Source organism: Acinonyx jubatus, chromosome D4 (genome assembly GCF_027475565.1).
Source record: "Acinonyx jubatus isolate Ajub_Pintada_27869175 chromosome D4, VMU_Ajub_asm_v1.0, whole genome shotgun sequence".
Classification (NCBI taxonomy): Eukaryota; Metazoa; Chordata; class Mammalia; order Carnivora; family Felidae; genus Acinonyx; species Acinonyx jubatus.
In genome coordinates, this window is record NC_069391.1 from 24,959,493 (window position 1) to 24,981,801 (window position 22,309).

The 22,309-nt window shown below is 42.9% G+C and overlaps 1 long non-coding RNA gene across 1 annotated transcript in view; it reads right to left on the reverse strand.

Annotated features, from left to right (window-relative positions):
- The window catches only part of LOC106976735 (uncharacterized), a 38,719-nt gene extending 36,168 nt beyond the window's left edge, over positions 1-2,551 (reverse strand). Inside the window, exon 1 of the long non-coding RNA XR_001430521.3 lies at positions 2,261-2,551. This is a non-coding gene — a long non-coding RNA (uncharacterized LOC106976735). The remainder of the gene's footprint in view (positions 1-2,260) is intronic.
- Between the last annotated feature and the right edge of the window lie 19,758 nt (positions 2,552-22,309).

The window sequence follows — 22,309 nt, forward strand, 5'->3', positions numbered from 1 at the left end:
TTAGGGAGCTGGTCCCCGCATTGCTCTATGAGTCTTCACCATTTCTTTAGCAACTTTCATTCCACATTCATAGGCTAATACTCAAAAACTTTGTCCTTCCTCCTGTTGTGCGTTAGCTGTTGACAAGACATTGGCTGCTTTTGCAAGAACTTGGTCAATTCAGTTCCTGATATAGTAGGGCCATTTCCTTCCTACTTGAAGTCACTAGGGAGGTTTCTGTTTGCTGTATGTTGTTATTTGCTAGTTTGGGAACAGGTGGGAATGTTTGGTTCATTGTGAATTTTGGCTGGACCCTTGGAAAGCTTACTGGTGATTGAAAAATAAAAAGCCACAGTAGTCATTCACTTACTGTTCATTGGCTCAAACTAGGAGTTATGTACTGGGCATAATCCCTAATTCTCATAACCACCATGGAAGGTAGTATCTTATTTTCATTTGAGGAAACGGAGGCTCATCAGATTAGATGGGGGGGGGGGCATGTCCAGCTTCTAAGAGGTAGAACTAGAGACCATGGCTCTATCTGAATCAAAACACAGAACTCTGTTTATCTTTAAGAGGGTTACAGAGAATCAACTGCAATATTTTCATCCAGCTGTGGCCATTTAAAAATAAAAATCACGAGGCTGCGAGTTTCTTCATGACAAGGCATAAGTTTTATTCACCTCTCTCTTCTCACTGCTGACCACTGCCCCTGCCATAAATTGGGTGCCTGATTAATGTTGGTTGAATGAAAAAATGATTGACTGAATGAATCTTCTATACAAAGATATTTTTGTCTATGTGTAGCATTTTTTCTAATACATATTTATATTTCATTTGACAGTGTTTGCAAATTGCATAATATTCCCCTTCAGTATAACTTGCAGTGTGGAAATGCTTCCATATGCTGGATGTTTCCCCTCATTTGACTGAGGGAGAAAAAAGGCTAAGAGAAACATCACATAGTGGGTAAGCATCCATATAAACACGAATTATAGAATATACTGCTCACGAACGGTGTATTTTGGCAGGGTAATTTTGCAAAAAGATTGAAGTAGACATTCAATTTGGATTGATATGGGTGATAAAATGTTCTTGTGCAGCTAACTATAGTTTTATATTAATCCATTATGTTGTAAGAGGTATAGAGTAGGGGAGAAGAGCATGGATCCTGGAGCAGCTGACAGTATATATATCCAGCCTCCATTAGTTAATAGCTATGTGACTTGGGCAGCTTAGTAAATCTATGTCTTAGTTTAACTCCTTCGCAAAATAGGGATAGGAATACTACCTCCCTCATGAGATGATTAAGAGCATTAAATGAGTTAATACAAGAGGAGTTCTTAAATTTGTGTCTGATTCAGTGGCAAGGCTCAATAAATGTTATTATCCTCAGTGCATGGAGTCTAGTTCAGAAAAGTTCTCTTTTTTGTCTCTATCCCCATTATTCCTACCTTATTTTAGGAAGTCATCAAGTTTTGCCTGACTTACTTTACTGTCTAGCTCACCCTTCACATTGTCAGTGGAGTGAATCCTTGAAGACTCGCATTAAACCAGGCCCCTTACCTTCTCCAAACAATGCCACTATTCCTAATCAACTTCAGGACTAAGTACAATCCCCTAGCATTACATTCAGGGTCCTTCATAAACTCAATCCTTTCTCCTCTTTTGGTCTCATCTCTTGTCACTCCCACATGTATGCTATACTACAAATACCAACAAATGCCCAAAGTGGAAAAGTTATACTGGCTTCATGGATAAGTAATAATTCAGTAAGAGGAATGAGCAGGTAATTTTGCTGATGGGCTCATGGAAGCCTCCAAAGAAAATATATTTAAGTTGTATCTTGAAGAATAAGTTGATATTGGCCAAGGAAGGTAGGGCAGTACATGATTAGGTGGATTATCTAGATCGAGTGAAGGATTTGTGCCCTGAAACAGAAAAACAAGGTGTATTCATGGCATAAGAACTTGTCTAATGCTGAGAGGGATGAATTGAGGGATGCTTCAATGTGGGATTGAAGGAAAAGGGAGCATGAAAAAGAGCCCTTATATCTGGCATGAATGCCTGAATGGAATAGTGTGATGTTGTTAATGAAGGTGAGGAAAATACAATGTATGGTGTGTGTGTGTGTGTGTGTGTGTGTGTGTGTGTGTGTGTGTGTGTGTGTGGTGAGTTTTCACCTGGAAACAATAAGTATCTGGTCTGTTTTGTACACATGTGTACAAAAGCCACTTGGGAATATTTAATATTAAGCTCCTGATCTTGTCCCCAGTCTTACCTTCAGATTTGTATCCTGGCAAATTTCCCCTTCTTAGCAAATGGCAGCTCTATTCTTTAGAGTCCTCCATGATTCCTCTCTCTTAAATCCTATTTTTGATCCTTCAGCAAATTCAGTTTTCCTTTTCTTCAAAATATATCCAGCAATTGATCGTTCCTTACCATATTCGTGGCTACCGCTCTCTTCAAAGTCACCATCATCTTTTATGGGATTATTGAACATTATCATTTTTTTTTTTTCAGAGAGAGTAGGGAGGAAGGGGCAGAGGGAGAGGGAGAGGGAGAGGGAGGGAGGGAGGGAGAGAGAGAGAGAGAGAGAGAGAGAATCTTAAGCAGGTTCCACACTGATTGTGACTGCAATGCAGAGCTCAGTCTCACGACTGTGAGATCATAACCTGAGAAATCAAGAGTTGGACACTTAACCAATGAAGCCACTCAGGCACCCCTGGGATTATTGAAATAGTCCCCTAAACTGTCAGAGTCAGAGTGGTCCTCTCTCTTTTTTTTTTTTTTTTTACTTTAAGTTTATTTAAAGTAAAGGTTTTTACTTTAAGTTTATTTATTTTGAGAGAGAGACAGAGAGACAACCAGGGGTGGTGCAGAGAGAGAGAGAGAGAGAGAGAGAGAGAGAGAATCCCAAGCAGGCTCCATACTGTCAGCATATAACCCAAAGTGGGGCTGAAACCCACCAACCATGAGATCATGACTTGAGCTGAAACCAAGAGTCAGATGCCTAACTAAGCCACCCAGGCACCCCCAGAGTGGTCCTCATAAAAAGAAGTCAGGTCATGACTATACTGTTCACAGCTTCTATATCCTTCCCATCTTGCTCAGACCAAAATCCCAAAGTATTTACAGTGATGGTTTGCAAGATGCAGCCCTCAGAGCTCCTGGCTCTAATGCTATTTAGACTCCTATTCCCGTCCTCTTTGGCATCTCTCTGCCCTAGTGGGTTCTTTACTATTCCTGAGACATGTGTGACATCCTTCTACATATTAGCATTTCCAATGACTATTCCCCTGCCTAGAATGGCTTCTCCTCAGATGCTCACCTATCATCTCCCTCGCCTCCTCAGGTCTTCACTCCAATGTCATCTACTCAGTGAGGCCTTCTCTGACTGCCTTATTAAAATCGGCAGGTCCCTCTTACCTCTGATTTCCCAGTGCATCCGTTGCTTTTCTGCATTTTTTCTTTAGCACATATCACCATCTATCATACTCTTATTTACCATTAGCTTTTATCTATTATTTGTCTCCCCCCACCCTCTTGCATCTATCTCTAATACATGTGTCATGATGGCCCTGATTCCTGTACTGTTCCCCTCTCTGTTCCCTATACCTCGAATAGTGCCTGACCACAAGCTGTTCAATAGATATCCGCTGAATGAAAGAATTAATTCAAGTGGGGACCATAGCAGTGTGTTGCTGCAAGGAGCTGGTACTCAGCAGGTAGATCTAGGTTAAAGATAGATTTGGAATCCTTAGCAATGTGGTCACAGATGTGTGGGAGTAGCTAAGACAGACCAAGGAAAAGATATTGAGTGAGATTTGAAAAAAAAAAGAAGGCCAACATAAAACTTGGAAAAAAATAGTAATAATTAAAGACTGTACAGATGAAGTGGCAGAGTTGAAAGCAAGGGCTCTGGAATTACAGACTCGAGTTAAAAACCTTTGCTCCACCATTTACCAGCTTTATGACCATGGAGAAGTGACTGGATGATTCTTGGCCTCCATATCCTCAAGGGTAATTAGAAAAAAGATCTCCACGTCAGAGGGCTATTGAGAGAATTAACCAATAACGTGCATAGAAATCAGTTAGCAGACAGTAACAAAGAATATAGGTAGTAGTCGTTGTTGTTACTAACATCACTGTTATCATCAAAATCCAGGAAGGACTCCTGAAAAGTCGAAAAAGTAGGGGAGTGTAATGGAAGATAAGTGAGGAGAGGTCTTCAAGAAAGGGAACAGTAAACTCTGTAGATGTTGCTCTGTGGTCAGGGCTAAGTATCCTGAGGAGGAGATTAGGCTCCAGGGTAGAGCTATTTGAGAGAATCGTTTCATTTGCATCAAAAAGTCATAATCCCATATTTTAAAATGCGTGAGTGTTTTGTGGAAAATAACAATAATTGTCTTAGAAAAAATCAAATAAAAACAAAACAAAACAAAATAAAACAACACTGGGCCCTCAATTGTATCCAGCTGACAAGTGTAGGAACATGGTGACCCAAAAATTTGCTTCTCTCTGGTCTTTGGGAGATTTACTTGCTCGCTAGTCAGAACTAGTTTGCTGGTTTTATGAGGTTAAGCTATTGTGCAATACTATTCAGCTGGCTCTGTGGGTGTTTATTTACAGATGGCTGCCATCTTGATTTATTGTCTGTCAAATTATAATTATTAACGATGGAGTTAATTGTCATTTCAGCCACCTGGTAATTACCCACTGTGCTTTGATGTGGTGACAAATCTGTCCTTCAGATCAAAATTGGTAGGTTCATAAGATATTTCGCTTCCACGTTCATCTCCATTCATGGCTTATTCAAAATAAATGATTAGGGAAAATTATTGATTCTTTTTAGTGTAATTTGTGGGCCTTCAGGTAAAAGAATTGTCAATTGTTGTAAACTTTTTTTGAGTAGTAGGGCTGGTATAACAAGAATCCAGTGATGTGAGTTATAGTACTTGAAATTAAAACAACAAGTCATGCTCTTTCAAAGACTGGTCTAATAAAAAATTTAACAATGCTCTCAGTATATTCTATGGTGCATCACCTAGAATGATGGTTTATAACCCTCATTATTTGTTTGCCCCATTGTTTACTAAGCCACTTTATCCTTATGCCCTTTTGAACTTTTAGGATAGAATTCAGCACAGTTAGTGAGGTTACCTTAGTCTTATAAGGCCTCAATCACTTTCAGAACTATGAATGGGATTGTCTGCTTGGTCACTCTCTAGGGAGACACCTGATAGAACCAACGGGATTAAAGAGGAGGGAATGTATACATGTCATGAGAGCTACATCTCTACTCCCATCTTTGGTGTTGGAACCCTTATTTGTGTGCTTTTTCCTTTTCAGCATTTCTCAGTGGTTTTCAGAAAGGCACACATAATTTGCTAAATTAGCCAGCAGTGGATCAAATGGAAGATTTCCCACCAAAGCAGAGTCTTGAGATGCTACTGTGGACTTACCATCTCTTTCCTCTCAGGAAGCCCATCAAGCAAGCATTCCGTGTCCAGCTTCCTCTGGCTTTTAGCCTCGGGGCATGGAGAGAAGAAGGCTGTGTTCCTGGCTTCTCAATATTTCCTTGCAGAGTCACCTTCTAAGTGACAGTTGCCATATTACAGTCCTGTTGACCATGAGGTCTCACCTTGGCATTTGTTGTGCAGTGAGACTGAACCTAGGCTGATTTCTACTAATACTCCTTCCAAGTCAGAGAGTTGTACATCCATTGGACCCAGAGAAAACCTATGAGCAGTATCTGCTTTCTTTCACTTGAAGGATTGTGAATCAGTTCATTAAGGAAGGAAAGCTCAGGGGCTAGAGGTGGGTGTCTAAAACTGCCCTACTGCAGTTTGTTACCAGGCTTGGGCATTTCCTGATCTCTGCTATGAAATGCTGACCTGCTGTATAGGATTTCCACTCCTTGGGAAATTATCTGTGGTCGAGTGTCCTGACATGGTTTCCCCTGCTCTCCCTTCCTCTCTTCTATTCTATGAGGCCATGGCAAAGACCTTTTCTTACCTATAATATCTTATCTCTAGTGCCTGACCCCTTCAGTTTACCCTTCATATTGCTGCCTGAAAGAGTTCTCAAAATCCTTTGGGGGCTTCTTCTGTGAGTCTAAAATGTGCACCATGACATTCAGTGGCCTTTATCATTGGCCCTTTACCTATACCTCCAATCTAATGTTCCCTCTGTTGGATGACAGTTCAAGGCCTTTATGTTGAAGGTTCCAATTGGCTGTTGTGTGCTTTCCCTTTCCAGGTCATTCATCTGGAGCATTCCTAATTATTCTTCAGAAGTCACAAGTCAGCAGTTACCTCCTGAATGTAATCTTCTATAATCACCCCCCCCCCTACTTCCCTGACAATTATTTCTCTTTTTGTTTTATTTTTATAACTTATACTCCTTTATATTGCTATGTCACATCATATTAATTTCCCCCCTTATCTGTCCATTTCCCTTCTGGGGTCCTCAAGAGCAGGATCTAGGATGGGAACATTTTTGTCATCATAGAGCAGGAGCTAAATAATATTGAATAACTTTTTGTTCAATTCTTTGTACATCTTCCATTGCCTAGGACAGTGCTGAGTATTCAGTGGATACTAAACACATAGTTGCTGATGGATCCTTATTAAACATAGCTAAAATCTTCACTATTATTCTTGGTACCAACGTTAGAGTAGACACCTGTCTTTATGGAAAAAAACTAGCTTTAGGGAGAAGAAGTTGACCCTTTATCCAAGATGCGTGTGGCAGCTGCTGATTGAAATAAAAGACAGTTAATCATATCCAAATGGAAAGAGAAGAAGTCTTTGGTTCTGGTTAAAAGAAAATATTTTTTACTAAATAGCAAGGAAATGGGATATGAATTTCTTTTTGTACAGTCAATATATATTTTGTATGAGAAATTTCTGTGGAATTCAAAGGTTGTCCTTTCCTTCCTTCTTTCCCTTTTGCCCTCTCTTCTTTCCCTCCTCCCTCCCTCCCTCTGTGCCTGCTTGCCTGCCTGCCTTCCTTCCTTCCTTCCTTCCTTCCTTCCTTCCTTCCTTCCTATAAAGATAGGCAACCTTAGGCAAACACATGGCGCTGCTAGCTTCTATAGAGAAAAGGTGCAAAGTCTGTTCTTAAGTCATTGCAATTATTCTGATGGCAGATAAACCCATCTCATCCTCATCCCAAGATTTTAAGTGAGGCACACATTTCTGTGAAACTCTTCTCATACTCAATGTCAACCTGAGGGTCATTGGCTTTACTTGGCCCATCAGGAAGACTGGTTCCATGAACGTCTGGGGACTTTTCTTTCTTAACTGAAATTGAACAAGAACTGTTTTCTAAGATCAAAAAAGGTCCATATGAAACTTGAACAGTTCTAATTGTGCTTTGTTCTGTTCTGATGTCATTGGGAACTTTCTGAGGCAAAGTAGACAACTGGGTTTTAGAGTGGTTTGAAAATTGTATTAATAGAGCAGACGACTCCTCAAGGCCTTGTCATTTTCTAGGAACCATTAATTACTGTCATGATGGTTTATGTGCATACTGCTATCTTCATATCAGAAAAGTGCTGCTTAGTTTGTGCTTCACAGTCTCGTGAGAAAAGTTGTAGTCTTGGTACCTCCTACAGGAAACAGTTGAGTGAAAAGTGTTTCCACAACAGGTGCAGGGACAGAACTGTGTTGGTCGGCTTTAGATTCTCCCTCGGTCTTTCTGAAATTGAAGCATGTTCTTGAACACAAAGCCTCTTTTTCTATCCTGCTAGTCACTATGTCAACACAGAAGTTAAAGGAAGAAGTGAACAGAATAGCACATTTAAATTTCTCAGTAGGAAACAAACTTTATCTATCACATTTCCTTTCCTCAAAGTGATAGGTCCTAAAAGCTTGAGAAAGTAGCATTACTACGCCTAGTAGGAAAACTTTACTTTTCATTATGGCCAAGGGGTGGTAGGAAGAAGACTGATCTGAAAGTCAGTGGACCTGGAGCCCCGTCCTTATCTGGCACTGACTGGTCATATCACCTTGGACAAGCCATTTCTTTTCTATAACCTCAGTTTCCCTCTTGATATAATGAGGTAGTTGCTAAGGCTTCTCCCAGGTCTGTATTCTCTTAAGAAGCTGAAAGCTGCGGGAGAATGGGTGAATCAGTTGGTGAACCTCTAAGTCTTGTGCACACACACCCAACCAAGTATCTGCCAAGAAGTCTCTTCTTATCACCACCATCAAAACTTACTCTCAGCACTCTATAGCTATTTGTACCTATTGAATTATTAATTCCACTCCTAGAACTTTCATCTAAAGAAATAAATTCCTTAAGAAAGAGGAAAGGTTACATTAACAACGAAAAAAGTTGTTCATCGCATAATTCAAAATTTGATGTAAGCTCATTGTCCAACAGTAAGAGAAAGGATCAGGACAACTGATAGGCTGTTTCAAAGTCCTGAGAACTACATGGAGAAATGCTTTTGATAAGCAGGAAAGCAAAATGTATTTGTCCTGTGGACTGCAAATATGTTTATGAACAAGAGAAAGGTAAGAGGAGTTGGTGATTATGGTCTACTCTCATTGGGCCATGTGCTACACTAGGCATTTAGTTACTTTAATCATCTAACTTATTCTTTTGAACAGCTATGAGGATAGGCACTATTATGATCAACTGACAGTTAGGAATCTAAGGCTCAGAGAGTCATAGTCACCCACTAGATCACCACGGCTTTTAATGGGTTAGCACTCAAAATTCAAACCCATCTACAAATGATTTTCATTATTCATGACAGCTATAAAGTGCCTGTGGACACTGAGTTAAACAATATGAACATTGCTTCTAAGGGAAATATAGGGTTAGGCTCCTGTGAGCCTCTGGTCAGAACATTTTCATCAGGAGATTCAATACATAACCTTGTTTCACGTGTATTTCTGTTTAAGGACATTATTTAATATTGTTGATTCATTAATACTGAATTCATGGTTGACAGCACTATAATTCATGCCTGGATGACACTTATCTAACACATGTATTTTCTCTGTAAGGCCGATCATAGACTTATTGCATTTAGGATCATTAGACAGCACTTTAGCACTGTGCTTGGACAATTATAAACGGTGAAATCACCGACAAAAAGCACAAAGATGTGAAAAACATGCCACCAGATAGACTGCAAACAAAAGAGAGCTGAAATAAGAAGGCAGAGCATCACTGTGCTCAACTTCAACTGGGGACAGGTGCGTTAGGCAAATCAAATGTTTCACCCCTCCACACAAGTCTGTGAATGACCATGAAATGGCCAAATATTGATTTGGGGGTTACAAATAAATTTTAGGGACAAGGCAAATTCACAAACATGGAATCTGCAAATAATGAGGACTGTAGATTCAGTCATTTGGCAGGTATTAATAGTGTATCTGCCATCTGCCAGACACTGTTCCAGGCACTGGGGATTTAGAGGTCAACAAAACAAAGCTCCTGTGCTCATGGATCTAATGTTTGAGAAAGGGTTAAATGCAGGTAAATACATCAATCTGATGGTGACAGTCTGACAGACCAAACCGGGAGGGGAGTAAGGAGGGATGTGTGGAGGGTTGCTGTTCATACAGAGCTGTCAGAGGCAAGCCTGGGACGTAACATCTGAACAGACCCTCAAAGGAATCAGGTCACAGGGACATGTGTGTGAAGAGTGATTGGGAAGTGGGGGCAAGAGGTATACAGATGCTGAGCAGGAAGCAGGGGCTGCAACGGGAGAGGAAATCAGCATGGGCTGGCAAGTGATGTTGAACTCTAACTTCAAAACCTGGACTCTCGAGAGGAAGGCGGCTTGAGGATGCCGAGCACCAGGACTGGGATGCTTCCTAAGTTGTCATAATGTTGGCAGAGGAAAACATTGTGCATCTTCCCTTGTGAACAGCTCAGGTAAGAGCCAAAGGGAAGATCTCTGCCAAGTTCCTCCAGGTCTCCGCTCCATCTGAGGCTTGGTTGCTGGGTTTAAGGAAGTGACTGGAAGTTAGCTTGGACTCGGGTGAGATTCCCTGGGAGAGAACGTGGCCCAAGGCTGCAATATCAAGGACGACTTATAGTGCATCTGAGGAGAGCCACAACAAACAAAGCATCCCCAGGACAACAGGAGGAGTGGAGGCGAGAAACAAGTCTTCACAGTGAGAATTGCTGTGTGGAAAAACGCTCCTCCCCCAGTGCCGAGCTCAGCTTGCCGTGCCTGTGAGAATATCAGTGCTGTGGCCCATGTTGGAGCCAGCTGCAAAAGTCATTTGGACTCAGAGGTCCTCAGACTCCATCCTCACTGCTGACAGACAGGGACACTGAGGCCCAGAGAGGGACAAGCATAGGCTTCCAATCAAACACCGAGGGAGTGGCCGAGCAAGGACTGGAATTTAGCCTTGTCACCAAACTGTCATTCTAGACAGTTATTATTAGAATTTAGGAGGAGGAGAAATGTGACAGAATCCTCAAGTTTGCAGAAAAGCTGTTGATCGTACCTGCTGCTGTTTTTGTGCCTATACCAGGAGCACCGCAGCCTCTACAATTCAGTTCAGTGAACTCCCCTCCTCCCTCTGGGCCCCCAGCTTGGTCATTCGGCATCTGGATCTGGAAGTGCCCTGTGGAAATCCGTCCCAAGAGAAATGGTCTCAGTCAGCAAAGGTGGTCACTATAGATGAAAAGAGTCAAGGTGAATTAAAATCCTGTTCCATATTCTTTACATCTACCTAGCACAAATCCTTCTTCTGTAGCTTTTGTATGGAGGTCTGTGGTTTGCAGGGGTCCCCGGCTACAGGTTTCTGTCAATCCCCTGTGAATCACTGAATCCCAAAAGAGGCCAAATGTGATTGGCCAGGAACAGCGGTGAGCTGGTAAATTAGCTCTCTGGAGGATGGGGAAGGGCAGCCCTGATTTGTCGTGTTTGCCAATATCTACGGTGTAACTACTGTCACCATGGTAGATGTCAAGCTACCAGTGATTTAAAAACCAACTCACGGAATTGCTGGAAACCTCACAGTTCTCCTGAGGCTGCTCCAGCCCTGGCCAGCACACCTCTGCAGCTGTCTGAAGAGAGGGGCCTGAAGGTGGGGCTGAGGTCCATCCTACTTAGTTTTGTGAGGTCGGACCTCGCCTGAGGGGGTGTCTAGTTTCAAAGCCAGGATTCTAAGAGGAACATTGACAAACTGAAAATTGCTCGGGGAGGGGGGGGGGGTGGTGCGGAAGGAAGAATTTGATTTGAAAAACAAACACTTTTGGGAGGGAGAACTGTGGACAGGATGAGAATCCAGGAGCAGGAAAACACAGGGTATACCTCGTTCCTGTTTCCCAGTCTCTGTGGGGCTGTGAGTTACTGTTCCTGAGCCTGAGGGGAGGTGTCTACAACAGGGAAGCTGATTTCAGCTCAACATAAGAACTTGTGGATGCAGCTGCCCAAAGGATTGCAGGACTGCTGGGCGTTATAAGGAGTGTTACGGTACCAAAGGGATGGAAGAAGATGTGGGGGCAACCACTAGGGGGTGCTGTGCAGCGGGGCTCTGGGGCCCCTTCTAGCCTCTGGGAGCTGATCCTGAAGTGGAGTCTTCTTCCTTCTCTTTCTCTCATTTAATCACTTTCATCTTCTCACTTTTTGTTCCTTTTTCCCCTCTTCCTCCTCTCTCCCCTGGCTCACTTGCTCGGTTGCCTTTTGCGGCTTTACCTGGTTCTGCTCCCTCCTTCGGCAATGACCTCCATATCTTTCTAAGAAGTCCAAACCTCTTAGCTTTCTCCTGACTGCTTACATCCCAGGAGGAAAGCACAAGCCCTCCTTTTCTCGTTTTTCTTTGCTTTCTCTCCTCTCTTCCAGTATTTTCAGCTCCACATTTGTGACTGAAGAAGGGCAAATAAACAAATTGAAACTGAAACTGAGCGTTGGCCATAAAGTGAGGACATCTGGGAGGCTTGCAAGGAAATTAACATGCTTGTCGGGTTTCAGGTTACATATTTTGCGTTGCCTGGTAACTAGCCCTACAGTTTCCTTTCATGCTTTATTCTCCCCATCCCTTGTTTATAGTGTAATTACCACTGTGACATCATAATCCCCCATTGAACAGCTGTCAGGGGGGCCCAACTGCTGAGTAAACAGGGCTTTACAATCTCTCCTCCCACAGGCTGGTTTACTAAATAGATCAATATTTGGTTTGTAGGCACAGGGATTAGGAGGTGGAAGTGTCTTTTGAAAAAGTCCTCTCTCTTCCCAGGGCCTCCAGTGCACCTGAGAATGCTGGAAAGAAAAGCCAGGTTCATGGACAAAAAATAATCACCAAAACTGCCTTCACCTGCCTGTGATTTCCCAAGGAGCAGCTTGCCTTTAAGAAGTGATACCTATTTGAGAATTAGTAATGTCTTAGGTTCTTTATTTTAATGCTTAGAGAATTCCACTTTCTTCTCTCTCTGCCTCTGTCTTAGCTCCCTTTTCTCTGTCCCCAATCCTGTTTGATTTAATCTTTCTAAATGGATATTATAACCCCAGGGACTAGAAGAATGACACGTTGGATAAACAGGAACTAAGCTCCTGAAGATCTCCCTCTACCCCCCGCCCCCCACCTCACTCTGGGATTAGAAGCTCCACAAAGAAGGCACCCTAGGAGAATTCTTTGTCAAACTAGAGACTCCTCGGTGATAGTTTGGGAAAGGATGATTTAGATCTTGCCTCTCCTGAGTCTGGAGAGTGTGATTGAAACAGACATAGGAGCAGAGATCTTGGAGTCTGAGCACTGGGAGCTGTGAGTTGAACCCTGCTGCTTCCTGTAATTTGTTATGTGACCCTGGACAAGTCTCTTGTGGCTACAGCATTGGGATTGGGTGACAAAGACCTTCAAGGCCTCTCCCAGGGAGACCATGTGCAGCATCAGACTGAGACAGGCTCAAAAGCTAGTCCTGACTGCAGAGCCCCCTAAACCACAGGCAACTCCTTGGAGTTGCATTTGCTTAGCTCTAAAAAAAAAGGGGGAGAATTAACCAATCATTGTGTGGATTAAATGAGATAGTGTATGGGATGCATGTAGCTGTGGGCATGACACTTGGTGTCTTTTTAAAGCTAATATTGTGTAATTGCCATGAAAACTAAAACTATGGTAAAGAAAAGCTTGGAGGTAAAAATTAGAAGGAAAGAGGAGAAGAGGAATAACAACAGCCAACACTTACATAACATGTTCACAGCACACTAAGTGCCTCTCACATACGATCTCAAGTCGTCTTTGCAACAACCCCCCGGGAAGGGAGAGGTACCACATGTACTGATCTCTTAGAGTGGACCAGTCATTATCCTGGACTTTTCATAAACATCATCTCCTTCCATCCTCACAAAAATGGCAGGTTCTTATTTTCCCTATTTCACAGATAAGTGGGGTTCAGAGAAGTGAAATGACCTATCCAAGGTCACCCAGCTGGTGAATGTTGGAGCTGCCCGGGTCCATCCCATTCTAAACCCCCTTATGCCATAGAAGTGGGCAGATCACTGTGGAAAGGGAGGCAGCCAAAGAATGAGGTGCTAAAAGTTAATGACCTGGGTGAGAGAAAAGAATATTTATACAACATCCAATGCTTCCTTCACAGTTGTCAAGCCACACCACAGTGCTTTGTGATTCAGTCATTTTGAGGGGTAATTACAGTTTTCGTCTAAAAAATAAAACACCGCAACTGGCTGCTGTATCTTGGACTTTATGTTACTTCCTTTCGACAGGTGATTACAAAAGTCCTACACATCTAGAAGTGTCCCCTGAAGGCTGGATCCAACCCAGACTGGATGGGAAAGCAGGCTATGACAATGCAGGGGGGAGAGGCTGACCTGAGACAATCCATAGAAACCCAGTTCCTGAATTTTCTAGGCAAGGGGTAGCACAGGCATCCTGTAGCTCCTTTGCTGTCTCTGGCTGGTGGCTTTCTCTTGGAAGACTGTATGGTTTCAGTTCAGTTTCATATAGACCTGTGTGTAGATGTGTGCAGTGATAACATTCCTCCCTGCTAAGTCTATCCAAGATAACTAATCTGATTCCAAGTTCTAATTTTGTACGTGGGAATCTTGTCTTGTCCTGATTTCCAGACCCATAGGCAGGCTTGGCAGCCTGTGGCCAGAGGAGGTCCCAGGTTTGCCCTCATGCCCTGAGCAAGGCTTCCTCCTCTCCCCTGTTAGGCAGAAGCACCTGTCTTGCAACAGGAGGCACTGTTTTTGCTGGCGGAACTCAGTCTCCCTGAAGGGGAAGTACCTTAAGACTGAAGGCCCCTTGGATATGTCAAAGCCCTTGTTTATTTGCCAATAAATAAAATGCTATTTTCAAGAACTCCTTCTTATATCAACCTCTGTGAATTATATCCTGGAGAAAAAAAAAAAGAGCTACAGCCCTCTGGGAACCTCCATAAAACAGTAGTTCTCCAACTGTGTCGGATCACCTGGAGGGTCTGTTAAAGCACAGTTGATTGAGCTGCACACCCAGAGTTTCTGATTTAGCAGTTCTGGAGGGGCACCTGAAGATCTGCATTTCTAACCAGCTCCCCAGAGATGCTGCCAATTGGGGGACCACACTTAGGGAACCACTGGTCTAAACCATCTGCTCCAGCTGCTTCAGTCTAAGGAGCTGCCGGTAGCCGATTTTTTTAAATCATTTTTCACATTCTTTCAGGTGGCCATTGTTCTGATCTTTCCTTCCATCAAAGAATTTTGGGAGCGGCTTGCTCCTCTGAAGCAGGAATGCAAGTCAGGTTACCCTCTCTGGCATCGTTTTCCATATCATCTTGCAGCCTACATCATTTCCGCTCTTAGATATGGAAAAGTCCCAAGCCTGCTTTTGCTGTCACATCCCTCATCTTTGGACATGCTGTTAGTTCTCTGGGCTAGACTTCCCTTGCCTGGTGGATTCTGAATTGTGTGTCAAAGTGGAACTCATGCATGGCCCCCTATAGAGTCCTCCCTGAACGATCTACCCAAGCAGAGAAAGTTTTCCTTATCTGTATTGAGTCTTACAGCTGCTAGTACAAACTTGTACCCTAGCCCTTGGCACATTCTAATGTAAGGATCTATTTGCAAGTTTCCTCTGCCTACTAGAAGGAGGTACTAAAGGCAGAGACTAGGAATGACTCCACTCAAGGTTCCCTGAAGTACCAAGTGTTTTTGTAGGATCTGCCATGTGCCTAGACACACTAGTAAACAATAACAGATGTTGTCCTGCTCTCATGAAGATTTCCACCTAGTGAGTGAGACAACTGGTCACTCAAAAAATGTCAAAATGCGCTCCTGGTAAATGTCATGAAGGAGAGTGATTTACTCAGGGAAAGGAACACAGTTTTGGAGTTTGAAATAAGGGAGGGTTTGACTAAGTTCTAGAGATCAAGGATGGTTCACTGGAAAAGGTCCATTGACTGGAGAAGGGAAGGATGAGATGTTCACTGCGCAAAGGGGAAAAGGCAGAGCGTCTGAGGCACAGGAGGCTATGGGAGGCAGCCAGAACCTGGGCCTCCCTGAGCCACATTTACCCCATGGCTCTGGGTTCACCTCACCATAGCCTCTCTCTTCAATGCTCTCTTGAGGCAGCAAGTGGGCTCCACAGAAATGGAAGTTGTATGTGTGCACACACACGCATAAATGCACATACATACAGATGCTAGCACACGCTTGCATAAACATGCCTCACACACACAGAGGCACACACGTGCTATTCTCTTGCCCAGATTAGAGTGGGACTCTGTGCTTTGAGCTGAGCCTAAAATGTTGATACCCAAGGGCCCCTTTCTCTAGGAGGCACAGACAAGTTTTAAATGAGATTATCTCACCAGCTGTCCAGAGTCTCTGACATGGTGTGACCCTATCATAGCAGGTGGGTGAGGTGTGGGGAACCCGGACAGCCAACAGATGGGAGCTGGGAGTCACAGTACCCAGAACTATGGGGTACGCTCACCCTCACCCAGTCTCAGCTAAGCTTTTACTTTTTGTGATTTAGGAAAGGCTGGAGGAAGGGTTGGCGTGAGCGGCCACTTTGTCCTAAGCCTTTCCATTTGCAGCTGCAAAGGCTCATTTCTTGTTACATCATTTTCTCCTTTATTGAAAAACTTATCTTTAAGTGGTGGGGGAAACCCTTTTGTTTTACATAGTACATAGTTGATACCAATTAACTCGGCCTTTAAGCATTGCTACCAGTAAGAGCCTGTGGATATCCAAAGGGGAAACCGTTCATTCATGCTTGTCCAGCTAAAACACAGTCTCTCCTAAACTTTCTATTGTGTGACTGCCTCCCTGTTTTTTTGGCAGTGTATTCCATGAAAACAAATTGAGTCAAGAAGTAAAAGTAGTTAAGGGCTGTGCACATCTCGGTCTTTCAGAAATAACAAAAAGTGATGAAAGTGATTCAGTAAGATAAGGATGGCTGAAACAATCCTGCCGTGTAGAGTAGACATGGTTAAACAATAACAGTTACCATTTCTTAAATACTTGTTAGGTGTTAAATAAATGTATCATGTACTTTACTGGTATTATCTTGGGCAATTCCCACAAAAACACCAATTTTAGGCAAGAAACTAAAGTTCAGAGAAGTTAAGTAACTACCCCCAGCTCACACAGCTAGTATATGGGATTCAAATCCACCTGATTCTGAAGCTCATGATACTTTCCAATGTTATAATCACTTGGGTCCTTTGTACCTCTGCCTTCTTGTCTGTAAAATGGGTAATGTAATATTCATCCCTTTATAGGCCTTTCAGTGATGGTGGAATAATAGCTGTTATTAGCAATAAAAATACCTTCAGTTCGTGTAGTCCTTCAGTTTCCAAAGTGCTTTTGTATCCTCATTCCCATTTGAGCAATACAACAACCTTGTGACATAGGTATTACCATACCCATCTTCCAGATGAGGAAGGTGATTTTCCCAAGGTCACAGCTCTAAGAATGGTATGGTAGCACCAGAAAATTGATACCAAGGCTAGTGCATAGTCTATCTAACAGCAGCTGCCTCTTTAATTAACCAGATAATTGTAGCAGACTCACGGTTCCCCATGAAAAGGAAGGACTTATGGTGTAATATTATGTAGGGGGCTATTATCGTTGTTGCCATACTTGTTATTAGTTGCCAAAGGACAATTGTGATGTGTTTGGTCCTCTTTACCCTCAGCAGATCACCGTCTCCCTCCTGCTAGTTAAACCTTTCCTTCCTTTCTCTCTTGATCCTTGAGACCACAGTACTCATTTCTAGAATTGCTCATGTGCTCCTGTGGCTCCCAGAAATTAGGGTCTGAATTCGATCAGGTACTTGGTGGCTATTCAAGGGCTCTTTTCTCCTCTGAGTGAATTGGAGGAAGTTGGGGTATTTGGCAATTTAATTAACATCTTTGATACATGAATGGAGCTATTCTCATTAAATTGGCCTCTTATATAAATTGGCATGACAGTAAGCCCTTGGGAAAGCTGGGCTACAATTAGGAATGTTCTTGACCCTGGGGGTTGGCCAAATGGGTAGGTGAAGACCACTGGGGGAAGTACAACATAGTCACTTAGGAGAGAGAAATAAACTATTTATTGAATAAGAAAGAAGTACTCAGTCACAATAAATCACAAGTGTCGGCATCAGACAGTGTGCAGAAAGTTTTTCCATTGTTGGAAAACCTAATTCCCATATGGTTGATCTTAGCCATAGCAGTTATTTTTGAGGATCCTTTGACTTAAAAATATGGAATTTAGAGAAGATCTAGGGATAAGGTGACAAAAACAATCACTGATTCTAAAAAAGAGAATGTGAGGAAGAAGAAATCTGGCATACTGTAAATAAGCCTTGGCTCAGTAGCAGGCCATGTGCTCTGTTATACTCTGGGGGAATAACACATGAGGGGCCCGGGATTTACTAAGGCAGGATAAAGGCACCAGGACAACCAGAGCAGTATCCCCATCTTCCTGCCAGCCCATAACATAGGAACTTCTTCCCATTTAAAAGCATTGCTCTGCTTCTTGGCTCCTGACTCTGGTGAGAAAGTAAAAGTCTACTTTGGTGGAGAGTTCTCTTTTGGATAAGATAAGCAATGCTATTCATGAGTGGCCTTTGTGTCTTGGCTTTTCTATACTCAATAAGGCAAGTGACGATGCGCTTGTAGCTGGAAGCTGCCAGACCCGACTTGCTTCAAGTCTTGTCTCAAGATCTAGAACTTAGGAAAAAAGAACAGAAGTTCGTATAAACCTCTCATCTCACATTTTCCAATACCACTTTTCCATCAGTAACAGTAATATTTAGACTTTTGTTTGACCCCAGTGTTTCTTTCTTAAATAGATTCAGAACTCAAATGGGAGAGGTGTGTTTATTGGTTCCCTACTCAGCCTCCAAAGAACTCTGCAAGCAGAATTGTTGCTTAGTGTTGGAGAAACCTTTCCTCTCATGATTGTGAGATACAGGAGAAATAGATCACTCCGGAGAAGAATCTTCTTTTGAGACAAAAAATTTGAACTAAAACAAATGACTGTTGGAAGGATTTTTAAATGCTGCACTGGAGATAGACTCTCCCAAGGCCTCTTAAGATTCTGTTGTTTGACAGGTAATTAAATTCAAAGGAAAGGCCCATGAAGAGATTCGTGTACATGTCTTACTTCCAGGAAGCCTGTGAAGAGCAGGCTTTCCTCATATGACCATAGAAATATCTTGAATGTCTGTACACTTCCAGGTTGAAGGGACCCTCAGCGCTAAAGCAATATGGAGGAACTCTCACTGGCCTAAGAATTGCATCTGTCGTCACCAATATGCAAGTGGCAAAAACCACCTATAGGGAAAGCCATTATAGAGACAGATGGGTAATCAGCTTCTCTGTTTCCATTCTCTCACTTCTCTCCAGAGCTGTAATCCAACTCGATTGGTTATGACACTCTGAGAATGTATAACTATTTTGCATCACATGGAAGAAAAGGAACTAGCATGCCAGGTACTTACCTATATTATGTTACTTAATCCTTGAGCAGGGAGATCTATTCCTGGCTTACAGAAGGGAATATCAAATTTTAGAATATGTAAATTGCTCAAGACTAAAGAATTTGTAAGTGTAAGAGATGGGTTCAAATATAAATCTAACTGATTCTAAATTCCATTTCCAAATACTCTACCTCTGAAAACTAAAAAAGAGTTAGATACTTGTCTTCTCTGTGCCTCTGCTTATTCTTTTCTCTTTACGTGGAAGGTCATTCATTCATTTATTCGTTCATTCAGTAAATATTTGTAGAACACTTAGATGTGCCTGGGAATTGGCTCAGCTCTGGGAAAACAGATCAACAAGAACATGCTGCTATCTTCCAAGAGCATAAAATCTAGGGAGAGACAGGTATAGACAAGAAGAAATAAACATGTTAAGTTTTGTGGGTGAAAACCAGACAACACTCTTTGAAATCATAGGTAGTTAGGCAATAAACTCCATTAGGAGATGGCAAGATGGATGGAAGGAAATGGAGGAGGTGGAGAAAAGAAAATCCTTGAGAGGGCATTTTTGAGATTACATAAATGAAAATGTTTACCATGGTATCTGACAAGACTAAAACACTAAAAAAATTCACTTGCTAACTTTTTAAAAATTAATCTAGTGGATACTTATTAAGAGGACTCTCTATGTCAGGTACCATTTCAGGCATTGAGGATCAAGCAAGAACTGAAGTCCTTGGCCTCATGAAGATTATATTCTAAGTGGAAGAGTCAGATGCAAAATAACAAAAAGCTTTGGAACATCACGCCAGGTAGTGATTAAAGTGATAATAAAGAAGGAAGCCAGACCCAGAGATGGAGGGAAAACAGCTACTATTGTAGGTAGCCTTGCCAGAGAAGACCTTGCTGAGCGCTTGGGGATAGGAGGATGGAGCTATGTGGATCTCCTGGAGAGTGATACAGGCTGAGGAAGAGGTGAGGGTCTGAAGGCAGGTCATGCTACCTGATGCTGTAGTTATAGCAAGAAGGCTAGTGTGGCTGCGCAGAGCAAGAGAAGGTAAGATTGACAATAGAGGAGGTCGGGGAGGAAGCCAGGGGCCAGATCAAGTAGGGCTTTGTAGGCTATGGAGAGACTTGGGAAGTCACTGCATTAATTCATTGAATTACCACTTCTTATATAAACCTATTACTGGGGTTTCTTATTCAGAATAACAGGACACCATAGACTGGGCTGCTTATACACAACAACAATTTATTTCTCACAGTTCTGGAGGCTGGAAGTCTGAGATCAGGGTGAGAACTCTCTTCCTGACTGCAGATGGGCCAGTTTTTTTGTTGTAGCCTCACATGGAACAGAGGGGTAAGAGAGCTCTGGGGTGTCTTTTATAAGAGCAAAGGTCCCATTCATGAGAGTTCTGCCTTCATGATCTAATTACTCCCAAAGGCCTCACCTCCTAATTTTGTCACAATAGGGGTTAGGATTTCAATGTATGCATTTGTGGGGAACATAAGCATTCAGTCCATGATGCTGGGTACAAGGTTGTTCAACAGACATTTAAAATACCATTACTGGGGCGCCTGGGTGGCGCAGTCGGTTAAGCGTCCGACTTCAGCCAGGTCACGATCTCGCGGTCCGTGAGTTCGAGCCCCGCGTCGGGCTCTGGGCTGATGGCTCAGAGCCTGGAGCCTGTTTCCGATTCTGTGTCTCCCTCTCTCTCTGCCCCTCTCCCGTTCATGCTCTGTCTCTCTCTGTCCCCAAAATAAATAAACGTTGAAAAAATAAAATAAAATAAAATACCATTACTGTTGCAAATCTAATGTAAAATACATTTTAAGCATGTATTTTATTGGGCTGGCTCACCCCATTCTCAGTTTCATCAAAACTGATATTCCTAATTCCTGGTTGATATTAGTTTTAGAGCCACTCATAGGTAGGATGTCTATTATCTGAAGCATAGGAAAATTGTCTTTCAAAGGAACATTTACAGGTGGGGAATTATGCAACAAAACTTTCAGACAAACTAGTTGGAAAACTACCACATGGATCGAGCCCAGAAACCATTTTCATCTGGTCATTTTAGTTTGGTTCCTTTCCAGGTCCACTCAGTAAATCCTATGGCATTTTCATAGATATTCTGGACTTGGGGCTGGTTGTAGAAGCCCAGGACTAAAGGAAAAGCCCAGAACCAAAGGCATCAGAGTCTAGTGTTCAAGTTCTCATAGGCTAAGTAGAAAGTTCATAGGAACTCTCATAGGAAAGTTCTCAGTTCTAGCTGAGGCCACCTTCTCTTGTTCTGGAATGTTCACAACTAGGCTTCCCCGTGTGAACACAGACCATGGAGGTGGCTCTGGGGTTACTTGTGGATCTGGAGAGGCCTGATTTACAGCTCCCACGAAGGGGGTGGGCATCTAAGCCTGCCACCCACCATGAGAACTATGTATTGTTCCCCAGTCCTGGATCTGCTCCCTGGCAGTTCTGGAGACCTGGACATCAAGAAGATCCTCGACTCCCTGCTGTTACTGAGGAGACCGAGCCATGAGGGAGGAGTGGGAGAGGCTGAGTCAGTCACTTGAGACATATTAAAACAAACCTTCCTAGAGTAGGAATCAGAAGGGGAAGAATGGAGGGCAAACCCTGTCATCTTCCCATTGTGTTTACTCCCCTAAGGAGCTCTCATGTATGCCTGTTTCACCAAACTCAAACTTGAGCTGGCGCCTGCCATTCTCCCACCTAGGTTTGCACCAGTGTCTCTTCCTGATTTTGGAAGATGGCTTGTTGGGGATCTAGAAGTCTTTCATAAGCCAGGCTCCTCTCCTGTTGTTATTGGGGCTTGGAGGTAGGAAGCTAGAGCTTAGTAAGCGAGAGTCAGGTTTTGGGGGCCAGTGGATGAGTCCAAACCTTCACTGGTCTGAATTATTCACCATGAACCTGCCCAGGTCCCAGATGTTTCTCAGATGTGTTGGCGACACACCTTTCCTCTGATTGGTGACACCTCTCTTCTTTGCCCAGGAATGTGACTCCTGCTCCCTTCATGATGCCTGCTTTCACCTCCACAGTCTTCTCCAATTTTGCTAGTGCTGGGAGTTGCTCCCACATTTCATTAATACTCAGATTAAGCTCTGCCCTGGCCTTCACAACACTCGCCACCATGCCCGCCACCACAGTTGAGGTAATTGAGCCAGAAACAAGAAATGGTTTAAGTCCCAGACCTACTCCTCTCCTCTCTTCATTTTTGGAGGGGCTATTGTACAGAAGAAGATTATAAACCAAAATTCTTCTACAGTTATTTTCCTATCAATGCTTTGAAGGACTTGTAATACGATGGTTTTCTCTTACTTGCTCATGGATAAAACACCCAAACCAGGTGGCTTCCCTTTCCCCAGGGACCTCATATTCCCTCATCCTCACTTCTCAGGGAAAGAAACACTTGAGCAAC